Source organism: Cupressus sempervirens, chromosome 11, assembly GCF_028749045.1.
Source record: "Cupressus sempervirens isolate cs-2001-9-10 chromosome 11, ASM2874904v1, whole genome shotgun sequence".
In the NCBI taxonomy this organism is placed as follows: domain Eukaryota; kingdom Viridiplantae; phylum Streptophyta; class Pinopsida; order Cupressales; family Cupressaceae; genus Cupressus; species Cupressus sempervirens.
The window spans coordinates 106,007,469-106,032,928 of NC_143128.1; the positions used below are offsets into that span (position 1 = coordinate 106,007,469).

A 25,460-nucleotide genomic window follows, 5' to 3' on the forward strand; every position below is an offset into this window, starting at 1 on the left:
TTCACACTTTCTCTAATCATATGTCAAATTTATTTTTCATATCATCAATCACAAATCTTGCAAAGATCACATGGTACATCATATATCACACACACTTCTTTCACTTCCACTTCTACTTATCCTCGCAAGATAAGATCTTTACTTATACCTCTCATCTTGATAACTCTTTGCTCAGTCGGCCTTCATGTCTTCAGAAGATTGAAATAATATAAAATAACTTATTGAATAATATCCATATAGTTAGCTCATCATGACTTAGTAATTATTTCATAACCAAAATAATTCCTAAAGTTATACACTTCAATTCTTTGCTATGCTCTGTTATACACTGTTAAATACCCGTACTGATATTTCAATCATAACTCACATCATATTGTTCATACACACCTATGCACTAGTATACATCATCATAAAAAAATTATAGAGCTTTTCTCAACTACACATAGTGTAACTCTCAACGAGTCATCCATACACATCACACCTATTCTTTGTGTTGTTGCAAATTGTCTAACACTTAGACAATTTTCTATCTCTAAATGCATAAATAAAATGTTGAATACATGTTGCCATAAATGAAAACAATCAATACATCTATCTGACCATATTTCCAATAATCTCCCCCTTTGGCATTAATGGTGACATTTGGTAAAATTGACTAAGTCCCAAAATGATTCATACATAGTTAAAAATAGATAAAAGTAACTACACAAAATTTCCTTCAAAACATAACAATTTTATTCATATTTTGATGGATCATTACATTCCTTATATCTCCTTTGCATTGATACATAAGTATATAAGTGTATCCCCCCTTACATATACAATATACAACTTACAACTATACAATTTTCCTTCTACATATTACTCCCCCTTTGACATCAGTGGAAAAGGTGTCAAAAAAAAAACTGTATAAATAAAAATTGGCTGGTTTACTATTGATCAACTTGATATTCTGGAAAAGCAATCTGCATATATATGTTTCAATCTTTCCACTTCCTTCTTCTAGTTCTCCATTACTATATCTAAAATATTGATTAGTGCACATAGTGCATAAGATGTCACTTCAACTATGCTCAAGTTAGTATTGGCAAATTTTTCATAGGAATTTTTTCTTGCAAGACATTCCTCCAATTGCCTTTGCAAAATGCTAATATTTACCAACAAAATTTCTCTAAGACTAGAGAATCTCTTTTCTTCCTTCTCCTTATCAAATTCCAACCCTCTAATCACATAATTTATCTTCTCAACATCTTCTCCACAATCCTCAATAGTGGTCTCTGGAAGTTGTAACTTAGTGGTGAGTGTTTCAAGTTCACTTAACTTTCCCTTTATTTGGATCTCAAAGTTAGTTAGGTACTTGTATGGAAATGCATAGTGTCCATACATTATCTTTCCTTTATCATTAAGTTTTCTTAGTTCCTTGATGCTTCCATCAAGTACTTTCAAATCATTTCTCACATTAGTGCATACTGTATCAAACAATGATGCATCATGCTTTGCCTAAGCTTGTGTTGAAGCTACTTCTACTAGAGTTGTGAAATCTTTATCAAACGTTTTCACCAACTCCTTGGCCTTTGACTACAAGTCTTGATTTTCTATAGTTGTAATAAATTTTTTCTACAATCTATCCAAGACTTCAATTAATGTCTTCTCCAAAGACTTTACTAATTTGTTCATCTCAAACAACTTGCTCAGTGAGCTCATCAATCATTTCTAATCCTCATCATCTAATACTACTATTGATGGATTAACTTCTGGTGCTACAATAGATATAATTGTTGGGGCTATGTAAGGTATGTTAGCCTCATGTTGGAACACTGCCTTCCCAATTTCTGACTCCACATGTTTTAGATTGGACAAGACTGTCGATTCTTGCATTACAATCTTCCACTTGTGCTTAAGTTCAGAATCTTCATTTTTCTTCTCCTCTTCTTCTTTCCTTTTTCTTTTCTGCTTCCTTTCTCTTCTCATCATCATCCTTTTTCTTTTCTCCTCTACTTCTTTCTTCTTCTTTTCCTCTTCACCATCATCATTTGAATTGGAGTAAGCTATAATACTGCCAACAATAGTTTGGCCAAAAGTTGCAAATGGTTTTTCTTTTCTATCCACAATTATGTGCATACTATCCACTTGCATGGATTCAATACCCATAACAATATGCAGTGGTGAAGGTTCTTATTGTGTCTCCTTTGCTTCTTCCTCATTTCTAGAAGGTGTACTAACTTGCACATACATTGGGCTATCAAGTTTTAACTGTGCACTCACCTCTGGCATTGAGGTCATGAATTTCACAATTGCATTCTCTATTTCTATCCTTACCTCCTGATAATTGGCTCCCATCAAAAGAATTGCTCTTCTTTTATTCCTAAACAAGGGTTCAATACCCTTAAAAATTCTATTTGAGTTCTCGTTAGAGTCAACCTTGTTAGAGTAAATAATTAATTATTAATTATTTATTCTATTTACTTAAGCTTAATTAGGTAAATGTAGTTATTTAATATTTTGTATTTAATGCATGTAGTGGTTAGTTGATGACAACACGGGAGTTTGTTCCCTTCTAGCATGTTCCACCTTTTGTGGATATGTGCTAAGTTGTCATCCTTATCTTTTACCACCTTCCAGCTTGTTCTACAAGCTTCCTTGAGGTCTTTATAAGCGACCTCTCTCTCATTGTATTTTCAACACATAGCATAAAGGCATTGTGCATATTGTAAATACATTTTCATTGTGTTTGCACATATTGTCTCTCATGTCTGTTTAGGGTTTTTCCGTTGCTCCATGCTCTTCCTCTTCTTTGGCTTCTCTTTGACAGGTTCTCGCATGTAGGTGATCTTGGGCATCTTCGGAGTTGGCTTTCCTCAACTCCAACATGGTATCATCGCCTTCCTGCTGCTGCTTGGTTGAAGAAATTTTGAAGTTGTGATTTGAAGTCATAAACCCTAGTTTGTTTGTGCATTTTTTCTTCAAATCAGGGGATTAGCATTTTTTCGGAGCACATTGGGCCCAAACGGACATCACCATTGGATCCGAAAGGCTATTTGCAGTCAGGATTCATATAAAGCTTGCTGATTTTGGAGACAGAGCTCCAGGAGGCAAATTTTTTTGTTGCAAGGTTTTCCCATACGGCTCGTACGAACACGTAGTGAAATTTTTTTTTTTTTTAAATAATAATTTCGTAGCACCACCAGGTGGCCACTGCAGTATCGGCATCGCGCAGCTCGTCAACCGCTACCTCCGACAGCGCCGCCGCAGAGCTACTACGGCCCATATCCATCAGTGGGCCACCCCAGCGCTACTCCTTCCCAACACCTCTGCCAGCACTGCGCTCCTCTGCTCGGTGATTCTGCATTTCCTGCCACCTCCGCCGGTCTCCTTCGCCACCTGGCTCCGTCACAGCCACTAGCCACGTGGACAACTAACAGCAGTCTGCGTCAAAGTTTTCGGCACAGTTGGAGCCGAGTCAGCCAATTTCATCAACCTACCCGCGTGGCATTATTGCCAACTCAGCTGAAGTTCACAGGTTGACATGTGGCAGGTCTGCCACGTGGCACGTTTCCACATGGTCCCTGCCACATCATCTGTACATGCCATGTGGCACTCTTTTTTTTGCGATGACGGTTTAGCTGTCAAATTGTTTCCAGCTAATTGCTGACATTAGCATGACATCATCCTTGCATCATCCATCCTTGCATGCACCTCTCCAAGTTCTATTTTGGACATACTTGTGGTTTTTTGGCCATAACTTTTGCATATAGAAGTATTTTTTTCGATCCGAAAGAAGTGCCGAAAAGCTGGTTCCGAGACAGAGACTTTGGTGTAGATATTTTTAGGTTTTGATGCATTTTTATTGCCTATTTTTTAGTCAAAGTCCGAAGTCCTATTTTTGACTCCGGCAAGCCTATCTTTTGCGTCCCACGCCTATTTTTTTGAAAACTTTATATTTTTGGAAAGATGGTTCTGTCACCTTTTCAGAAATGTGGTCCTTTTTTCTTAGTTTTTGGCCCATGCTCTTTCTATCATAGTTTTGGCATTTTTGCTATATGATGGATATTTTGAGTATTTTAGGTTTGAGGATCATTTTCCTAGCATGCTTTCTCTTATTTTCGGCTGTGCTTTCCTTTTTTGTAGCTCTTTTTCAATTTTGAGCATTGTAGATATCATTTTGAAGCACTTTTTTGTATAGCACTGAGATAAAGTGCCACTTTTGCATTCTAGGGATCATGAACATTGTTTTGAGTAAGTTGTACATGCACTATTTTCATAAAGCACCATGGGGGGGGTATTTGTTTGCTGTTGTAGGCATTCTCCCTTTGTCAAGTGAGTGTCCCTTCCATGACATTAGCCCCATGCAGAGTCAGTTAGACTGTGTCTTTATAGGTGTTTGTACCTCTTTTCCTCTCTCCTCGTTCTTGGTTCATTTGTAGGAGACTTCGGCCCACCTTCTCAGTTGCCTGTCATCACACCCCATCTGCATTAAGGCGGGGGGTTATGTTGTTGTTCTAATGCATCCATGGTTCAATGGTTCGATAGTGTGAACTATGTATTCAGTGGTTGATCCTATATACAAGGTGATTGTAGTGGCTGTCTACCTATGCATTTCGATGAGATGGATCATCTACCATATAGACATGCTTGGTTTGTGCCTTCTTCTTCCATGGAGGTTTTTTTTAGATCAGCAGTTTGGTAGATTTGTGACTTTTTCATGCTTCAGTGATGCTTCTTCATGATCACTCCTTGTTCCTGTTTTAGGGGACAATTTCCCTAGTTGGAGGCTTCTTCAGTTCTTCACTAGGTTACCTCTTTTTGGGGCAGGGTTTTTCCCACATGGTTTTCTCTCTTTCCCCATTTACAGAGGTTGCATTTTCTTGCATTGTACTTGGGTACCTAAAATGGTCTAGTTGTCGGGACCCATTATGCATTCATCTTAGTTTTGTGAGCTTAAGGCATTTCCCTAAGTTGCACTTAAGGGGGGGCATTAGAGTAAATAATTAACTATTTATTATTTATTCTATTTACTTAAGCTTACTTAGGTAAATGCAATTATTTAATATTTTGTATTTAATGCATGTAGTGGTTAGTTGATGACAACACAGGAGTTTTTTCCCTTCTAGCATGTTCCACCTTTTGTGGATATGTGCTGAGTTGTCATCCTTATCTTCTACCACCTTCCAGCTTGTTCTACAAGCTTCCTTGAGGTCTTTATAAGTGACATCTCTCTCATTGTATTTTCAACACATAACATAAAGGCATTGTGCATATTGTAAATACATTTTCATTGTGTTTGCACATATTATCTCTCATGTCCGTTTAGGGTTTTTCCCTTGCTCCATGCTCTTCCTCTTCTTTGGCTTCTCTTTGACAAGTTCTCACATGCAGGTGATCTTGGGCGTCTTCAGAGTTGGCTTTCCTCAACTCCAACAAACCTCACATAATTGTTTAATCATAGAGATCCTCATATTCAAATCTTCATCTAATACTCTCTTCTTTCTATTTACAAGTCTATTATATAGATCTCCTGGTATCTGATTCTGAATGTTCTCAATTTTCTTATTCCTCAAAATCATATTTGTCACTGTGGCAGTTTCTAACTACCTTCTATCCATATTATTATACAAGTTATAATACTTATTCAATTGAACAAAATTATCATCATTTATTATTTATATGTTAAGGTTCTCTACCTTTAGTTTCCATACTCTTTTTCCAACTATAGTTCTACCATCTTGTGCATCCTTCACTCTTGGTCTATCTCTAGTTTCATCCTTAGAACTCTCTAAATCACTTACTTGCATCATCTTCCTCCTCTTGCCTAATTCATTGGTGGTCTGCTTGACCCTTTTCTTTGGTGATGGTGCATATCCTTGCTTCACCTTCATAATTCTCTTTGATTTCCTCTATGAAATAGGTGCTTCCACCTCTTACTACTTCCTTGGCTGCTTGCTCCTTGTCTTTACAGGTTGCACTTGCTCAACTATTGCATAAGGTATAATGGGGGTCTGTTCACATGGTTGTGCCACTATCACACCTTTTGAATTTCCTACTACAACAATAGGATTTGTTGCAATAACTTCAGACTATCTACTTTTTCTCATCTCCATGGCAATTCGTTTTACCTCATTAAATTATTCTCTTGTCATTGCTGATCCCTGATCATTGTGATCATATATAGAACTGAGCACTTGACCATAGCCTTCTCTCTATGTCCTTAACCTCTTGTTAAGTGTGCAACTTTCAACTCACTCTCTAACATCAGTCTTGGCCAATTGATGCACTGCCTCTATTGAAACTACTTAATTCAGGTAGGATGAGTAACAAACAAGTTGTGACTTCAACTTCCCTTCAGATGCATTAAATAACTTTTCTTCCAAAACTATATAAGAGCTTTCTAGATCCTTAGCTATCACAAATGCTTTTTTGAATTCATCAACATGTTCCTTAATTTCTTCCTTCTGACTATTGTCATTGCCATTATCATTCCTTCTATCATTTATGATCTTGTTCCTTCTATTATTAGGATTCCTATTAAATTTTTGTCTACCTATTCTACAATATCTCACTATGTGTTTAAAGTTATTATATAATTGACAGACAAGTGCATTTCTTCTTTGATTAGTTCCATTTTGATTCTCCAATACTCTACAATTCCTTGCAATATTTCCAAGTTTGTTACACTTGTACCACATGAATTGGTTCTTGTCTCCATTAGATTTCTCACCATCATTGGATTTTTTCTGTGATCTTCCTCTTTCATTACCTATAGGGTTAGTATTCTTAAACATTCTACTATTTTTATTATCACCATCAAACTTAGGTTTCTTACGTTCTATTGCTTTATGTCCATAAGCATGACAATTATAACAATAGAAATTAGTAATAGGTTTAAAACACTTACCTGTGCAATCTCTTTTCATATGTCCAACTTTATTACATTTGAAGCATCTACCTCTGAACTCATGTCTTACTTCCTTGGGTGGTTCATCTTGCTTAGGTTCATCAACTTTCTTTGTTTTCTTAAGTTCATCATGTTTCTTTGATAAATGAATCAATTCTACTTTCTTTGATACATCAATAGATGTGCTTGATTCTACCTTACTTGGATCATATTCCTATGGGGATTCAATGACTAGATTTGGTTCTCTTCTAATTTCAACTTTCTTGGTTGATTTCTCTCCAATCAGATATCCAAGTCCTATCTTATCATAAGAAGATCTCTAGTGAAATATCTATTGATTTACCTTCTCACTACTAGAATAAAGTTTCTCTAACTATTTCTTATCTTGTGTCAATTCTCCTTTTGCGAGGCCTCGTCCTGACCCATCCTAGCATTGATGATAAATTATTATTTTGATACTCATGACTCGATATGTCCAAACATTTTTTGATGCACTGAACATTATTATGCTATTTATGATGTGTGATGCTTTACTTTTAGATATTTGTTTTCATCATTTAATGCTTTATAAACATGTACGATGATGAAGTAAATGAATGCAAAACTAACACTTGATAATGCAATTTTAATAGTAAAAAATATGAGTAGAATTAGATAAACAATTGATTATTAGAAAAATGGATGTTTTAATTTATATGATTTTTCTGATACATAAATTACATAATGCATGTGATTTCTTGAACCTACTGATGTGTGCAATGAGTGTGCAGGATATTTAGCTAGGAAACCTAAAAGAAAGACAAAACTAAACCCCTTGTTAATTTGTGCTATCCTTGCATTGTTTTCCTTTGAAGGTTGTTAAATGGTCTTACTATTCCCCTAGCATTTGTTTGTTTCCTATTAAGTCTTTAAGGCTTAAAAACATTAAATTTAAGTGCCCTAGGGGTAAGGGTATGGGTGGGGAGTACTTTCCACCCCCTTAGCCTCCTTGGTTGACTTTTAGGGTCACTCAAAAATCTTTCTTTTGGTTGATTGTGAAAATTGATTTGTCTCCTACTTGAGTTAGTGACTCAAACTTCATCTTGAGGTTACTTGAAGTCTATTGAGTTAAGGATCATACTTAGAGGAATTTTGGAGTTGTTACCCAATCTCTAATTTTTAGAGAAGGTTGGAAGATTGAAGGAAGAAAAAGGAAAAGCTCTTCTCAACTTACCATTTTACCATAACTCTTTATGAAGCTAGGATTTCTTCACTCTTTTAAATTTGTTCTTCATGTTGTTCATGCTTGAATCATGCACAAGGCATTGTGTTGTTCTTTTTTTTTCTTGCTTGTGTGTTGGAATTTATTTGGAGGGATTTTAACTTGTTCTTGATGTTTTGTTTTGAGGAGATTTCATGGGGATTATTTTGGCATTACTCACACTTGGATAGGGAAGAAGTGGCCATGTACAGGGGAAGGGCCTTAGTTGGACCTCAATGGTGTAAAGTCTCCTCTCATGGTGAGAGGAGGGAAAGAGGGTAGGGTGTATGGGCCCCTACTTGTCATCACATACCTTGTTTGATATTGTGAATTCTTGATATGGAAAGGAATGAAAATTCTTGTGGTAATAGCCTCGAAAGGGCCTTGTAGAAGAACAGAAGTTCTTGAAGTTTTAGCCTCGAAAGGGCTATGTTATGGTATGGTGATTGACATCTCCCATTGGGAAAATCCACCTCCCCCCTAATTAGGTTCTATGCTTGGACCATTTGTGTAAAACCAGGTTGGGGTGTATGCTTGAATTATTCTTGATGTTGTGATGTTTCACCCCAGGTGAGCTCTCCTCTTCTCCTTGGTTTCCTTGATGTATTGAAGGTATTGGAAGAAAGAACTTGTGAAGGACCTAGAAGAGAATTCAATTGAATTGTAATATTCTGTAAAATGTATTTAAATTTTGATGTATTTCCAAGGATGTCAGGTTTTCTTACTGGTTCTTTCCTGATGGAGCTTTGAACCAAGTGAATAATAGAGAAAGAAAAAGATTATGAAAACCTCCTTGCATTGCTCTTATGTGATTTCAAATTTTGCAAATGTATGTGAGAAAATAGATTAATGGGTAATTTTTTTGAATTATGAATTCTCAAGTTTTAAATTATGTGAAGGGAAAGTAATTTGATATGTTGAAGTTTCCAATTCGATGTTTATGTATTAAGAGGAAATGAAAATCCTATTTTGTAGACAACAAAGTTATCTCTCTCCTTGTTAAATTAAATAAGTGCCAAACTCAATTTGAATAAGAAATTTATGCATCACTTTGAATTCTGAATAAAAGGAACATATATCCTTGTCATATGATGATTGATAAAACATAACGATAGGAGAAGAGAAAAAAAAAAGAATAACCTTATACACATCTTTATAATAGTATGCTTGAAAAAGGGAATCAATGTTGTCAATAAGATAGAAATCATTCCTTGGATATCAGAAAAAAAAAAAAATATATATATATATATATACTTTTTAATAATCTAAATACTCTAACATATCTACCTACTCAACTTTAACACTTAACTCCTCACCCCCCCTTTACTATTCTTACCTAGAAAACTTTTAACTTAATTACTTCTCTATCCTAGGCGTATTACTATAGCTGACATGTCTGACATAACTTACCTTACAAGTCAATTTTATTGGGGAAGCGCATCACCTAGGATGTGATTGGGGGAGAGATGGGTGTGGAAGCCTTAAAAAATAAAATTAATGCATATCTTGTCACCCTTTGTATTAGGCGCCAGTTTGGAAATAAGGGCAAATTTTCTCTTTAAACATTTTCAATGCAATTATGAGTGACAACACCCTGTACTTCCCCCTTAACCTTTACATAGTAGGAAACCACGTGGGTGGAGGCACATGTGTCTTGCTTGGTTTGAATGCAAACTTTTTGTTAGGCGCATGTGTCTTGTTGAGTTTGAATGCAAACTCTTTGATAACCTTTGGTCGCCCTCCTTGGGTACTTCAAGCGCAGCCTTAGGTGGGGCACACCTACCCATAGTGTGCTAGTCAGTGCTTAGGGCAGCATGTAGGGGTATAGGTTTATGTGTGGGTAGATGCCACATGGGTTGGCTAGTGGGTAGGATAGGATTTGAATGGGGTAGGTTAAATTAAAGTTTTTTTTTGTTAGTGTAGGTTACTATGTTGTTAAGTTAGTAAGTTAGTATTGTATAAGATTGTTGATTAGCATTGTTTCCTTTTAGATATGTAAAGATAGTTAGTTAATTTGTTAGAAATTTTAATTTATGTATTAGTAATTAATGTTCTTAAATTAATATTGGTTGTTTAGAAATTATTTGTAATTAGATTAGTTTTAGTTTCTATATTAGTCATTTGGTACTCTTATGTTTAGTAATTGTATGTGTTTAGTTGTTAGATATTTAAATTATATGTTAAATCATGAATTAGTTTTGGTTTTATTCATTAGTTAAATAAAGTTTTTGTAAGCTTAATTAATAGTCTTGATTGACGTAGATTTTTAGTAGTTAGTTATTTTAAAGTTTAGGATTGTTTTAATGAATTATAGATTTTAATAAAAATTGTGATTAGCATAAAGATTACTTAATTATATGTAGGATGTTACTTTAGGGGGTGTTCATTTATGTAACATTTCAAATAATTAGTTTTATATTATTTAAATGGATGTTCTAATCAATTAAGTATAATGTAATGGATATTTTGCTTGATAGATTTATAAATTAGATTGTTATAAGTATGTTGGAGATAATTTTAAATTAAAATGTAGACAGTACAATTGATAATAAAGTTTACGTCTAATGTGCGTGTATATGTAAGGTTAGTTAGATTTTGGATTAAAATTTTAAAACATAGTTAGCATGAGGTGAATAGTTAAATTTAATTGATCATTTAGAGTTCTAAATTCTCTTAATGTTAGTATTCTAGTAATTGATAAGTTTTGTTTAGGGTAGACTATGGATTGGGATGTAATTATCTTAGAATGAAATTGAAAGAGGTTAATTAATGACATTAAGCCTAAAGTAAATGATTAAATTTGTAACGTCATTCAAGTTATTAAGCTAATGGAAGGGACTAGTTAATCAATTTGTTATAAGGTTAGTGGTATGTTGATCATAATTAAATTGATGTTAGACAAGGTTATGTTATTGAGAGAAAAAGGGAAAAGGATGAAGGATCCACAACCAACTAGTGATGAAGAATCAAAAAAAAGTTCAGATAGTGATCTTGAAGTGGTTGAAGCTCTACTAGCAAGAAAATATTCAAGAGGCAAAGGGAAATACAAAGGTAAGATTCCTCTAATCTACTTTTCTTGTGAAGAAATTGGACATATTGCTACTAGGTGCCCAAATAAGTAGAACAAAGATGAGAAGAAAGGTCACATGTACAATGGTAAGACAGACTTCAAATCATTAAAGGATAAAGGTAAGAAAACTAGTGTATCGAATAAGTTGTTGTGTTAATCTATTGTCATCTTTCGGAGGTAACATTTTAAGGAATCATCATAATAGATTGATGGATTAGGACTGTAGTTAAATGGATTAGTAGTTTAATTTAATTAATTGAATTACTAGGAAATTTTCAGTTCACCCAAATAATCCCTTTTTCGAAATGTTCAAACTATGTTGTAACCTTTTATATCAATGATAACATTTAAAATCTTTTACGACCATATTATCTTATTTAATCATAGTTCTTAATTTAAAAATAAACAATAATAAAATTGTGTGTGTTTTTCCCATATATTTTGGACATGACACCTTTCACAATGATATTGTACTTTTCCAATTCTACATGCTCAATCTTGATAGTATCGAGTTTAGATGTAACTTGACTTAACTGGGATCTAAGATTTGCATTGTCAATTTTTAGTTCAGGTTCATTTTTTCCATCATTTTTCTTAAGAGTTAACTTAAGTTCAATGATCTTCAGTCCATGTTTCAAAATCTCATTTTCTTTCCAATGATCTCCTAATTCATCATTGTCACTAGTTTGTGCAATTGATTCCTTGCTATATTTTAGATCATCAATCTTGTCTTTCAGTCTACCAATGTAGACTTTTGCATCTTCATATCTATCTTTCAGATTATCTCTTTCTTCAGTAAAAAGGTCAATCTGTTCAAGAGATTCTTCAAGGTTTTTCTTCAACTATTCCATATATTTAGGGACCTTACTCAAGCTATTAAAATTCTTCTAAATAACAAAGCTCTGATACCAATTAGTAGAAATAGATAATACTAAGAGGGGGGATGAATTAGTATTCTACAAACTTTTGCCCACAACTAAATATTGTTAATTACTTTATAACTTGCATATGAAAGTAAACCAAAAATGTTGATTAGTAAATATAACCATGCACATAGAGAACTCATAACACCATTATTTGTTAACTAGGGAAACCTTGGCCAAGGGAAAACATAGGTGGGGATGATACGCACTAGATGATTCATTAAACAATAGGATTCTATTAAGGATATTGACCCTGTTAGGACTCTATGAAGTACATATAGTGTCTCGAGTCCTTGTTAGAGGACTAGGCCTTGGTAAAAGCCTCAACCCTATTAAGAGTTTCTACATACCTATTATGAGTTAGTGGATCAAATACAATATATGCAAGAAGATCCCACTACCCTAACATGCAATTATACAATACAATTTTTCATAAGAATAGATATACATACAATACTTTCTATCTGTTGTAATGCACACTTGCTCTGATCATATATTAGGTGTAGTTTTCATATCATCAATCACAAATGTCACATAGATCACATGGTACATCATATATTGCACACACTTCTTCCACTTTTACTTTCACTTATTTTCACAAGATAAGATCTTTACTTGTACCTCACATATTCATAATTATTTTCTTAGTCAACCTTCATATCTTCACATACTTGACATAATATAAAATAACTTATGGAATAATATCCACATAGTCAGCTCATTATGACTTAGTAATTATTTTGTAACCAAAATAATTCCTCAAGTCGTACTCTTCAATTCTCTATTATGCACTATTAAATACTTGTACTAGTAGTTCAGTCATAACTCATGTTGTACTATTCGTATGCACCTATGAACTAGTATACATCATCATGAAAATTTCATGGAGCTTTCCTCAACTATGCATAGTCTAACTTTCAGCGAGTCATGCATACACATCACACCTATTCTCTATGCTAATGCAAACTGTCTTACACTTAGACAATTTTCTATCCTAAATGCATAAATGAAATGTTGAATACATGTTTCCATAAATAACAACCATCAATAAATATATTTGACCATATTTCCAACAAAAACAAGCTTGAAAAATAGGCCCCAATAATTCATTTTTGGATGCATCTAACAGATGGCACCTCAGTTTTGAAGATAGAGGGGAGGAGATAATAGAGGGAAATATGTGCATTTTGCATAGTATTAGGAAGAATGTGGGTAACATGACAAGAGTATTAAATCAGGATTTTGGGCTTATAGATGAGGTGTCCTCTTGGAAAAATTGTTTGGAATCACTTAAAACCATAATGGGTCAAAACTATCAGACTCTACTAGTTATTTATTCGTGAGAAGAGTTGGACAAGATCGATGTTGGGTGGAAAGCATGCACGCCAGAAATAGTGTCATGATAAAGACATCTAGGAAATGCAACATAGTGTTCAGACTCATATTTTAGAAGTAGATAATTTTTATAATGTGACAAGCCTAGAGATTTTCAAAAATCACTCCAAAGAACAACTGAGCACCACAGAGGTAGTACTCCAATAGTTGTAAGCCTCCTTTGAAGTAGTAGCCTCAAAAAATGATGTTAGAATAATCTTCAAGACTGAGGAGGTGCTTAAGGAGATGGACTCAAAATTGGATGATTTTGTAGCAACAAGAAAACAGGTGAGCGATTTTCATAGAGAAGTGAGAAGCCAATATCAATCTCTCAATCTCCCTGAACATCAAGGAGTGGTTGAACTTATAAAGAAATTCAAGAAGGCTCATCCAAACATCATTTTTTTCAAAAAACAACAAGACCCAAATGTTGGAAAATAAATTTTGTGGAGATAGAAAATCATGTTAGTTTTGGCATGTAATGTAGCAAGAATAGGAGGGTACCCCTACCAGAGGTAATCTAGACCCCAAAAAACAAACACACATTGAAAAATGAGCAAGAAGAATGAGATTCAGATACAAAGAGACAATATTTCATATATTCAAATCAAGAAGTTTACATCCAACATGCCCGGCTATATGACCTTTTGGGTTACGACCATTACCAAGAAGAATACATATTTCAAAGAAGAACAAATCTCTAGACTCAAATGCAAACTTCTATCTCCAAGCTACTCCACACTAAGACTCCTCAATTAAATGAATTCTACATTCTTCACTACATCTTTATCATCAAATAATAATACATCAGACTCTACCCAAGACCTCTTTAAATAATTGCATGGCCACAAGTTGACCTATTATAAATTACCAACTAAATAAACCCATACATTAAAGGCATAACCAAGCCACAAGTCATCTCAAAAAAAATATTAAATACCTATCACAAAATTAAATGCAAAGGTTGGCTCCAACTATTACTAAACATAAACAACTCAGTCAATGAAGGATCAAGATAGGATCAACCATCAAAAGAATCGGTCACCAAAGAGACTTGGTTCATATCAAACTCGATCAAAATTAGAACTTGATCAAGATTGGAACTCGACACCAATAGTAAATTGGTCAACATTGGAATTGTAACTTGGTCAACAAAGGAACTCAACATCATCTGTAACTTAGAGGGAACTTGAAAAACATTTTAACTCGACAAATAGACTACTGGCCAACTCAACAATTGAAGACACTAGGTCAAAGAAGGAAACTCGGTTGAAACTATCACACGACCAACACAACCACTCGATAGCTATTATAACTTAGTAAGCACTACTACTCTGCAACCATTGATTGAAAAAACTAGGAAAATTAAGAAACCAAGGATGCCCTTGCATCATACTACCAGGGTAAATAGAAAGGACTTTATATGGTCTTGCATTAGGCTTCCTAGGTAAATAGAAAAATGTGTCCCACATTTTGATTCCAAAAGAAAACTTTTTTCTAATCTTCATCTTCACCAAAGGTTTCCACTCCATCAAGGATAAAAGATCAAGTTTCAAAATCAATCATATGTGCTTCATCCATCTAAAAATCAAAATCCCATCCAACCAATCAGCATACTCACTCATAGGGATTAACTAAAAATCACAATGTTCCACGAGTAATATCTGAAACTTATCATCACAAACATCCATAATAACATCCTCATATGTGAAAACCAGATCAAAAATAATATCCAAATCACAAACCCAATCAGAAACAACATATGAACTCACATCCATAATAGTAGTAGCAACAATATGTATACTCATTTCTCTAGAAACATGTAAATTAATAACATTATAAAAATCCACCTTATTAGCATGTCAAAGAGCTCTAGATCAACATCTCTCCTTCTATGAACCATCTTTCATATAACAAGGAACACAATCAAATGGCAAGTCCTCTGCAAGTATAGGTCAAATATGCAAATCATTCGCCCTACACCAAATTCACCAACAAGCTAGGACTTCCAAAGAAAAACCTTCTCAAATAAAATTTGGCCCAAACTCAATCAATGAAGGACCAAGACACAAATGACCATCAAATCACCATCTTACTCAGTATACAAAGAACTCAATCACCAAAGAGACTTAGTTCATACTAAACTTGGTCAAAACTAGAACTCGGTCAAGATTGGAACTCGGCACCAACAACAACTTGATCAACACTGCAATTGTAACTTGATTAGCAAAGAAACTCGACATCATCTACAACTTGGATGAAACTCCACAAATAGACTAAAAACCAACTTAGCAATTGAAGACACTTGATCAAAGATAGAAACTCAATTGAAACTATCACACAACCAAAACAACTACTTGGTAACTATTATAACTTGGTAATCACTGCTACTTGGCAACCATTGGCTAAAAAGAGTAGGAAAGTTAAGAAACCAATGATGCCCCTATATAATTTTTGAGTTGTTTTCATGCATCAAAAATGTATTTTGGCAAGAGTTTAATTGATAGTGATGCTTGGAAGAGGCTGAGTTTAGTTTTTTAGAAGTTATAGAGGCTCCTAATCTTCTCTGCTCTCATCTTCTTCTTCTTATTTATTGTTAAATCAATGTAAATCTTCATGCACTAATTAATGAATAAAATAAAGTGTGCAGGCCTACTTAGCACCTAGTTAGGAGATTGCTTATGAATAGTTTTCATAAAATTAGTAATTTTAGCAATTTTTCTACAAGAAAAAACCCCTACATCCAAAAATGCATGAAAGATGAGGTTTATTATAAATACATCATTGTAATATTTATTTTGGACTGACTATTTGATGCAATGAAGTATAAATCTATTTATTTGTTTCTAGATTCGATTGTGTAAAGATTTTTACCATCAACATCTCAAATCACGCTACATGATCCATCATCAAGATGAAAGAGAGCACAAGATTTTGACATCTCTTTCTCTCTTTCATCCTGATGATGGATCACGTAGTGTGATTTGAAACATTGATGGTAAAAATATTTACACCATCGAATCCAAAAACAAATCAATATATTTATGCAATGGATTGTGGAAATTTGATCTCGCAATAAAGTATGTTATTGGTTCTCTCATTCTGTGTGTACCTTTTCATGTTGGAATGAGCATTTACTTTATGAATTTTATGTTCATGAATTGCAATGGAGAAAATTGTCTTATTGTGTTTGAATGACCATGAAATTTTTTTGTTTAGGTGTTTGTTATTTTCTAACAAATTTCTTTGTTGTGATGAATTCAAGAAAGGATTAGGCTTATTTTTTTGCATAGCAATTTGTCTCGTGTGTGTGCACTCTCGATGGCTGCATGATTTGATAAATCATCAAACATATTTTGGTATTAATTGTTTCCTTTAATGATTTCACTAGTGTATTTGAGGACACATTGCTGATAATTTCACCAGTTTTCTATTGATCCTTTTGAAGATTTAATTCATAAACACATGGTTTCTTTGACTTGTATCCATTAGGAGTTTTATTTTAATTAATTTTCTTTAATCTCTTATTACCCTATCTTTGTCATTTACTTTTGAAACATGGTTAGAATAGGAATTCATATAGTCATATTGTTAAAACTTTCATTCATCATAACATACAAAATTATTGGATTGTAGTTATGTTTGAATTGTGGAAAATTATCAAAACATGTCAATAAAGGCCTCCTTATGAACATTCACATTTATCTTCCATTGAGCTTCATAAGGAGTTGGAAAAAAAAATCTGAAATCTTGGAGTTGATTATTTATATCATCTTTTCAAGAGAGAAATTTGTAAGAATTTTTGTCATTGATGTTGTCCAAAATGACCGCTTAATAGAAGTGGTGCTAGAAGGAGGGCCAATTGAACATAGTTCTGCAATTTGACAAGCTTTTTGTTTTCATAGTTCTCTTTTTATAGTTTTTTTTTGTCATAGTCTGATAGGTTTGAAGGTGTGCAAATTTATAGGGTTGCAAGTGCACAACTTTGTAACCTTGATATTTCGTAGGTTTGAAGGTGCAAAGTTTTTCAAGTTAGAGCATCCTAATCCATCATCTCCCTTTCAGTGAGCTTTGAGGTCTTCACCTAATAATCACTAGTTTCTAGAACTCAATCATTTTTATGAGCCTTGTAGAGACATGGGAATTCTAAGACTCCCCTCACTCCCACCACACATTCCATCATCATCTTCTACTTTACAACTCACTTTTGCCTCAACTATGTCTAATCACTAACAAAGCCAATTACTACCACCACCACCAATGGATTTCTTTGTAAATGTGTAGGATTTTCCAATTAGGTTACAAGGTCCACTCCATGACCTACCCAGAAATACTAAGCACTTTTGACCAAAGTACATTTATAGTAAAATTTGAATAGCAAAAGATCACATTCACTTTGGAAGAAGTAGCATTCAACTGGTACATGAACTTTATATTGACTACTATCACAGATTGGATGATCTTTTAGATACTATTTTTGGATTAGCTCAAAACATTTGTAAACCTGACTATCTTACACCACTAGTTTCTATCCATCAAGAGGGATCCTACAAAGACCATCTTCCTATTTAAACATCACTTTCATATGACATATCAAAGATTGGAAGCTCCTTACACGGTTACCTTAGGGGCTATAATAAAAATTATATACCTCAACTCCATAGATCAACTTACAACCATCTTCTTGTGAATGCTTCTGATAGCCAAATTCAACACCTTGGAGAAGATCTTTCAAGAAGCAAGCACTTTTATAAAATAAGAAAATCCCAATGGAGGTGGAAATATGTTGACTACAATCAACCCTACCACCATAATTCCCTCATATCTAACATGAGCACAAGTTGTGCCTACTCAATTTCCTCCTCTGAACCCTATACCAATACAACAAATGGCTACTACTACAAACCCTTCCATTGCATATCCAAAATACAAAGTAGAAAATGTAGCCTTTTTCGAGAAAAAGGCTACTCCACCCACCAAAGCAGAAGCCAATATGACCAATGAGCTACAAAAATTGAAGAAAACTTTGTCTCAAATCATAAATAATCTCACACATCTTTGGTTATCGTAGGGATAGAACAATAATTTCCAACACTCCATCAGGGCTCAAAATAATAATGGTTAGAACCATAACCATACAAGGAATTTCAACATACCAAGAAATAATATCACCCCTACAAATTGTAACAATCGGTTTCCCTAGAAAAATTGATAGTTTAACACTCACCCAAAAAATGGAAGCATCCTAATTGACAACAACAACAATACTTAATTCATTAAAATCAATCAAATAGACATGATCCAAGATGCCCTTGACAATGTTCATAGTTCCTTCTTTGGGGGAGACCAAGATATGAACCATAATCTTCAAGGTACAAGAGATGTACCTCCCATGCAATTCAACACCATGTTGCTAGAATCTTATGAGGCTCTACTGAGTACAAAAGAAGGAAATCCTAAAAATGAGGAGTTTGCGTTTCTATTTAACAAGAAAGTCAAAAGGGGACCAATAGAAATGTTCACTTTTGATAACGATAATAGGAGCACATAAAATTTGAGAAGTCAGAAGGAACATCTCATTGATAGAATCCTTCTCAGGATGCAATTGACATCTCTAGATCCTCAGGCCATCAAAAATCCTATACCAACTGGTGTGCCTATTCAAACCCAACATATAGGAAATACCCCTATTATGCTAAGAAATCCAACCTAGTCAATAGAATTTAAGTATAGTACGATAGAAGAACTCAAGAAGACCAAGGCAATTTATCTTGATGTATGAAATGTTACAAAGTTTTCCTAGCCAAAGAGAGGCTTTGTTGAAGAATCTGAATCATAGTAAGTCAATCACTAGTATGAACACTCTTAAAGCACCTAATCATTAGGTCAATGTTATTGAAGCCATGCCCAGTATGTTCAAAGACAAGGTAAAAGTCTCAACTTTTCTATTATGCATTAAGATTTTTGGGAAGAATCTTCACAATTGCCTCATTGACTCTGACACCTCATGTAATGTTATGATATTATCCATATGCAAAAGGTTGGGAGTCACATCTCAAATGACAAACAAGGTGATTATACAATTGGATAAGACATAGGTAAGAGTTGTCCACATGTTGAAGAATGCCCATATACACCTAACTATAGATCCTTGAATTCAAGACATTATAGACATTAATGTAGTAGATAATCCCAAGACATACAACATGCTTCTAAGAAAAGACTAGAATAAATGTTTGAGAGGTTGATTCTCCACTGACTTCACTCAATTGTGGTTACTATGGAAAGGATTCAACAATCAAATCAAGATTGACACCAAGCCTAAGCTCAAGAAAATGATAACCAAATATAAAACTCCCAATGAAGTATTGTTTTTTCAGACAAACTTAGGATCCTCTTAGGTCCTAGCCCTAGATATGCACTTGGTGAGAAAATCCAATGATAGCCCTATGAAGAAAATCCAAATGTCTTATTACTACCAAGATTCTACAGAATAAATATCACCAACCATTTGGAGTTCGAATGCCCAAGTTTCCAAGAGATGGTTGCTCAAGCCATGACCAATTTATCTAAACTAATAGTGAATAATCAGTCATCCAATTGTGCTTTTGAAGTGACCTTGAGTGAAGGCAATACCTCTAAACTTGAAGAAATAACTAGTTAAGCCATAAAGGCCTTCAAAGAGGAGGAATTTCAAGAGAACATAGATGCCTCCTATAGCAAAACATCTTCATATAGATGGGGTCCCCTCTTCTAGATGGGTCACTCCCTATATATAGATGGTGACATGTCATAGAAGGTCAAGGTTGGGTATCCATTGTGGTACATCTTGAACCCTAGGCTTCATAGATCACAAAACTAATTGGCAAGATCCAAGACAAACATCACAAGTAGGATTTCCTTATATCTAAGTTTTAAAAGAAGGATGCGCTAGAATCACTAGTAGAATTTTAGCAAATAAATGACTATGCGACTAAAACATTTAGTCACATGACTAAAAGTGATCAATTTTTTGTAATGCTTTATAATTTATAAGTGACTAAATAAATTTCTAATTCAATCATCAAGTAAAGTCAGAAGGTTAGACAAAGATAAGCAACTAAATAAATAACCAAACAATTGGTCTCTAATAATTAGTCACCCAAAAAATGACTAAATGAATGATTGATGAAATTTTTATCATATTAATGCACTCTTTAACTTTTTTAAAAAAAATTACTGCTCACCGATGAATTTTTGCCCTATCAGAACATCATTATTACTTAACTTCCTTGATTATCCTCTCAAATGATGGTGAACAAGAAATAAACTCAAAATCACCCCATTCTACATTCAAACTCCTCAAAATCTATCTATGAACTCATCAAATTCTATTAATACATTAAAAAATTAGGTGAGAGTTGTTTATTTATCATAGAATATTTCATCTTACTAAAAAATGGTACATTTCTATCATTAAAATAATTTGATAGAACATACACAATTTGTGTCAAAATGATTTCCCATTGTCTCCTTGAGTTTGTCAAAGTAAGAGCTTTATATGATCTTAGAACTTGTGTTTGAGAGAGTAGTATAAAAATCCTTAGACATAAAATTATATTTATTGAATTTTTTTCATAGAATCTATTCATCTTTATGATTAGAACTTGTGTTTGAAAGGGGTGGTGTCGATGGTATAAAACTAAAACTGGGTCAATGAGTTTTACCCAAAAATTGCAAGTTGAATCTTGATAGTAATGTCACAGTTTGACTCAAGATTTACTTGGTAAGAAGGACCAAACTACTCTACCAAAAGACATTATCCTATACTTTAGCTTTTAAAAATAAATTAAGTAATAAAAAATATAGATTACAATTAGCAATTTATAAATATTGAATTTATGTTAATTGTTATCTATTTTTAATGTTTCATATATTGCTAATTAAAAAATTGCATCTTCCTATTATTAATTTTATATTAGTAAATAATTAATTTCATTTATTCATATTTAACATAAATAATAATTACTCAAATAATATTGTATAATACCAAATAAGATATTAAAACAAAAAGTTACCTAACCTTAGATAGGCATATATAGTTCTTTATTTCTCGAACCATCAGTTTTATTTAGTATGGGTGTATAGAAGAAAAATGTCTTATGAGCCAAAGAGTCGAGGCATTATTTATGTGAGGCGTAACTAGAAATGGCTTTTAGGTGTGGGCTTCCTCTAGGCACAGGTTCCTTTTTCTATCAAACTAAGCTAGTGACTATTGGATAGCATGGGCAAACCCAATAATATTTGGTGATAGATCACCAATTAACAACCCTCTTCTGATTTGGGTTTATATAATTGCTCCATCATTAGGCTGTTTTATTCTTTCTTGCTTTCTTTTTTTGTTTTTTTTTTTCCCTCTAGTCCGTCTGGCAACCAGAATACAAGTGGAATAGGCATATTTAAATTCATAAAATTTGGAAATCTTCGTTTGGATGCACCAAATTGGAATTGGAATATGAAATAAACTAAGAATGCGTATTCCAATTTTGGCCCAAAAATGAGGTTTTGCAATTCCACTCAAATAGGTGGAATTGGAATACATATTCCTATTATAGTTTTTTTAATTTTAGAAAACATAAATTTTTGGGTCTGCGAATTCCCCATCAAATTCTGGCTGAACCAAACGGAGAATAGGAATATGTACCCCCATTTTCTATTGCAGAATAAGTATTCCAAAATAGCTATTCCTATTCCCACAACTTCTTTTATTTATTGCATTTAAGGAAGCTAAACAACTTTTTAGTAAAATGCATGGGTACATCTTCTGTGCCCCAAGTTTATTCCTTGATTCAACTCTGAGTGGGCGTATTTTGAAACGAGTTAGTTAAATTTCTTTTGTTTACTTTATTATTTTAGCAATTTGATTATGACTAAGGGAGGGAATAAAATATTTTTTATTCATCTATAGGCATCAATAGATTAGAGCATTGTAGACTTAACAATCCCTTTTGAACTTGGGGTGTTTTCTTTTTCTATTATACGACTTTAGGGAATTATTGGAGTTATGTCTTAGGTTGCTTGCTAGGTCATTCTACAATTTCCATATGGTACCAGGTATTTTCATTAAACTAACATTACATATCATGCTATTAAAAATTGTATTTCTATTCAAAGTCTATGTCTGCATGGTTTTATTGAAGATAGAAACAAGTTGTTAATGTGGTTAAATGTGTAACAAATAACTAGATTGTGTAATAAAAATGAATACTTTCTTCTAGAAACTAGATTTTTAGCTTAACTTGAACATTTCTCTTTGAATAGTAATGTTTTAAATATTTGAATAAGCTAAGAAATCCTACTTTTTAGCTTCCAACAACAATATTATATAATCACTGCCAAGGAATTGGCATAGTTTGTTGGAGTGTTTAAAGCTCCAATTCTACAACATTTTTCTGAGTCCATCTCTGGAGCAATAACCATTAAAAGTTTTGATCAAGAAGAACAATTTGTGAGAAAAAAAATTATATGTGAGATTTATTTTCAATTTTTCACAACCTAGTTTGCATGTTGCTACAGCCATGGAGTAGTTGTTTAGGTTGGATCTTCTGTCAAATTTTGTATTTAGATTTTCCTGGTTTGTCTTCCACAAGGTGTAATCAATGAAATTAAGTAAATGAGAAACATGTGGAGATGTATCAAAAATTTATGTTGAGGAATAACTTGTTAGGTATGATATGGTCCACATCTTCTACTTGTTTTGAGGAATCAAGGTGGGAGTGGTTGGAAAAATAGGAAGTAGAAAATTTATTCTCATTCAAGAACCATTTTGCATTAAAAATTCACATTGAAAATGTTGATGTCTCAGAGATAGGCCTCCATGATCTAAGATCCAAACTAAGCATTATTCCTCAAGAGTCAAGAATGTTTGAGGGCAGTATACACACTAATCTAGATCCAATTGATAACCATTTAGATGCAAAGATATGGGAGGTGACATTCTTTCATGCATTAGTCAATACAATTGTGAAGTAGCTTTGCCTTTAGAGAGCCTTGTGAGTTGCTAACAAAAACTTTCAATTATGCAAGCCTTAACAAAATGATAGCTTGAAGAACTTGTTTGTACAAAAGAAAATAAACTTGGTTCTTGAGGACCTTACTATTATTATGTTTGATGATCATAATAGAACTTTTTATGATTCTCTATTTACAAAAAAAAATATACTGTAATTTAAAAATGTGATGAAAATGTTATAAATATTAAACCTCTTGAAAAGATAATAAGCCTTACTTTTATTCACCAAAAATGTCATAATTATACATACACATATGCCATTCAACCTTGCAAGCCAATAAAGATCTTGAGCTTGAAGGAAATGGTCAGATATGCATAGGGAATTAGTTCTTTATTACAAAGGGGTCAATATTCAGATACAGACCTCAAAACTTCTCCAAATTTCTCCAGCCTGTCTATAGCTTTCCTTCGCTATTAATTATCAATCATCATAAAGAGAGATCATGGTGGATTAATTACAGCTGCCTTGATACATGAAAATTAAAAACTCATATTCCCCCCATTATCCCTCTAATTTCTCCATTGGCTTTAAACTGTATGCTCTTGCATTGCTGTAGTTATACATTCAATACATATAGAAGTTGGAAATCCACTCTCGCATTGATTGATATCTATACTAAATAAAGGGAAAATACTGGATTAAACAAAGGTAGGATATCCCACCACTGATTAGTGTGGCCTATCGTCTTTATCTTTCCAAACATTTTCCCAATAACTTGTTACCCCTTTAGGTCCTTTAATGTAATAGTTTTTAGGTATCTCTTGACAAGAAATTGCTCTAGATCTAGGCTTGGACATGCCTCTTGATTTTCTTCAAACCCCAAGAAACCTCAACACAAACCAAGAAATTTCTCTATATAATAGACCTATCTAATCAAACAGCTGCAAGATGTGGTAGCATACCAAGAAATAGAAGTCAGGCTTATTTCTATAAATGATATTTTTAAAATTTTGGTTTGTTCCCCTCAAACCTCCATAAAGAAAGTGACTTTTTACCATGCTCCCTTGCTACCTAGATGTAGTCTATGCTACTTGGATTTAGGCGATGATAATCCTTTTGTAGTTACCAAAAATAGAGAAAAGTGGAGAGTTGTTCAACACTAACTTTTGTATTTAGGGAATGCAATTTTAAAATATAGTCACATATTGATGCTCAATGAAGCTACGACATCAGTGAACACTGGAATTGATGGACTTATTAAACACACTTTACACAATCAATTTTTTGACTGCATAGTAATTACTGTAGCTCATCCAATTCCAACTATTATTGATAGTTATCTAGTTCTAGTGTTGGATAATGGTAAGGAAAATTTATAGGATTTTTATTTCAGAATATGCATCTATAGGGTTCTTTTGTGAATGATAATGACATACTTATTTTCTCTCTTGAATTAGCTGAAGTTTCCGAATATAACACTCCCAATAAGTGTACAATGTTTTCAAAGATCAGCTAGAGGCAGGAGGTATTCTTGATACCCAATGAAGAAAGGTACACTAATGTCTATTTGGAAAGAAAATATCTTGATTGCTTTCTTTGTAGAGTAGTACATTCTTGTGCAACATGTGTAGTTCCATATTTGATTGATGTATTTGTACAGTATTTGAATAGAAGCCAACAGTCTCTATATCAAGGCTATGCTCTAGCTTGTACATTTATAGTAGCAATGTTGATAGATTCTTTGGCACAATGTCACTTCTTTTTTAAATTGTAGTAGATAGGCTTACATTCCAAAGTATCTTTTATGGCTTCTATACACAAGAAATGTTTGTGTCTTTCTAGTCAATCAAAGAAAAAAATAGAAGTGGTGAAATCATCCATTATATGAGTGTAGATGCAAAACATATAGGGGCTATCAACTAGTCTTTTCATGAATTTATTATTATGGAATGTCCCTTTACAATTTTTT

The 25,460-nt window shown here is 33.5% G+C and overlaps 2 pseudogenes; both read left to right on the plus strand.

The window, feature by feature from the left end:
* LOC149528426 (ABC transporter C family member 3-like) overlaps positions 1 to 23,151 on the plus strand; it is a 290,021-nt pseudogene extending 266,870 nt beyond the window's left edge.
* Positions 23,152 to 23,168: 17 nt separating this feature from the next.
* LOC149528429 (putative ABC transporter C family member 15) lies at positions 23,169 to 24,870 on the plus strand (annotated as a pseudogene).
* Positions 24,871 to 25,460: the final 590 nt, after the last annotated feature.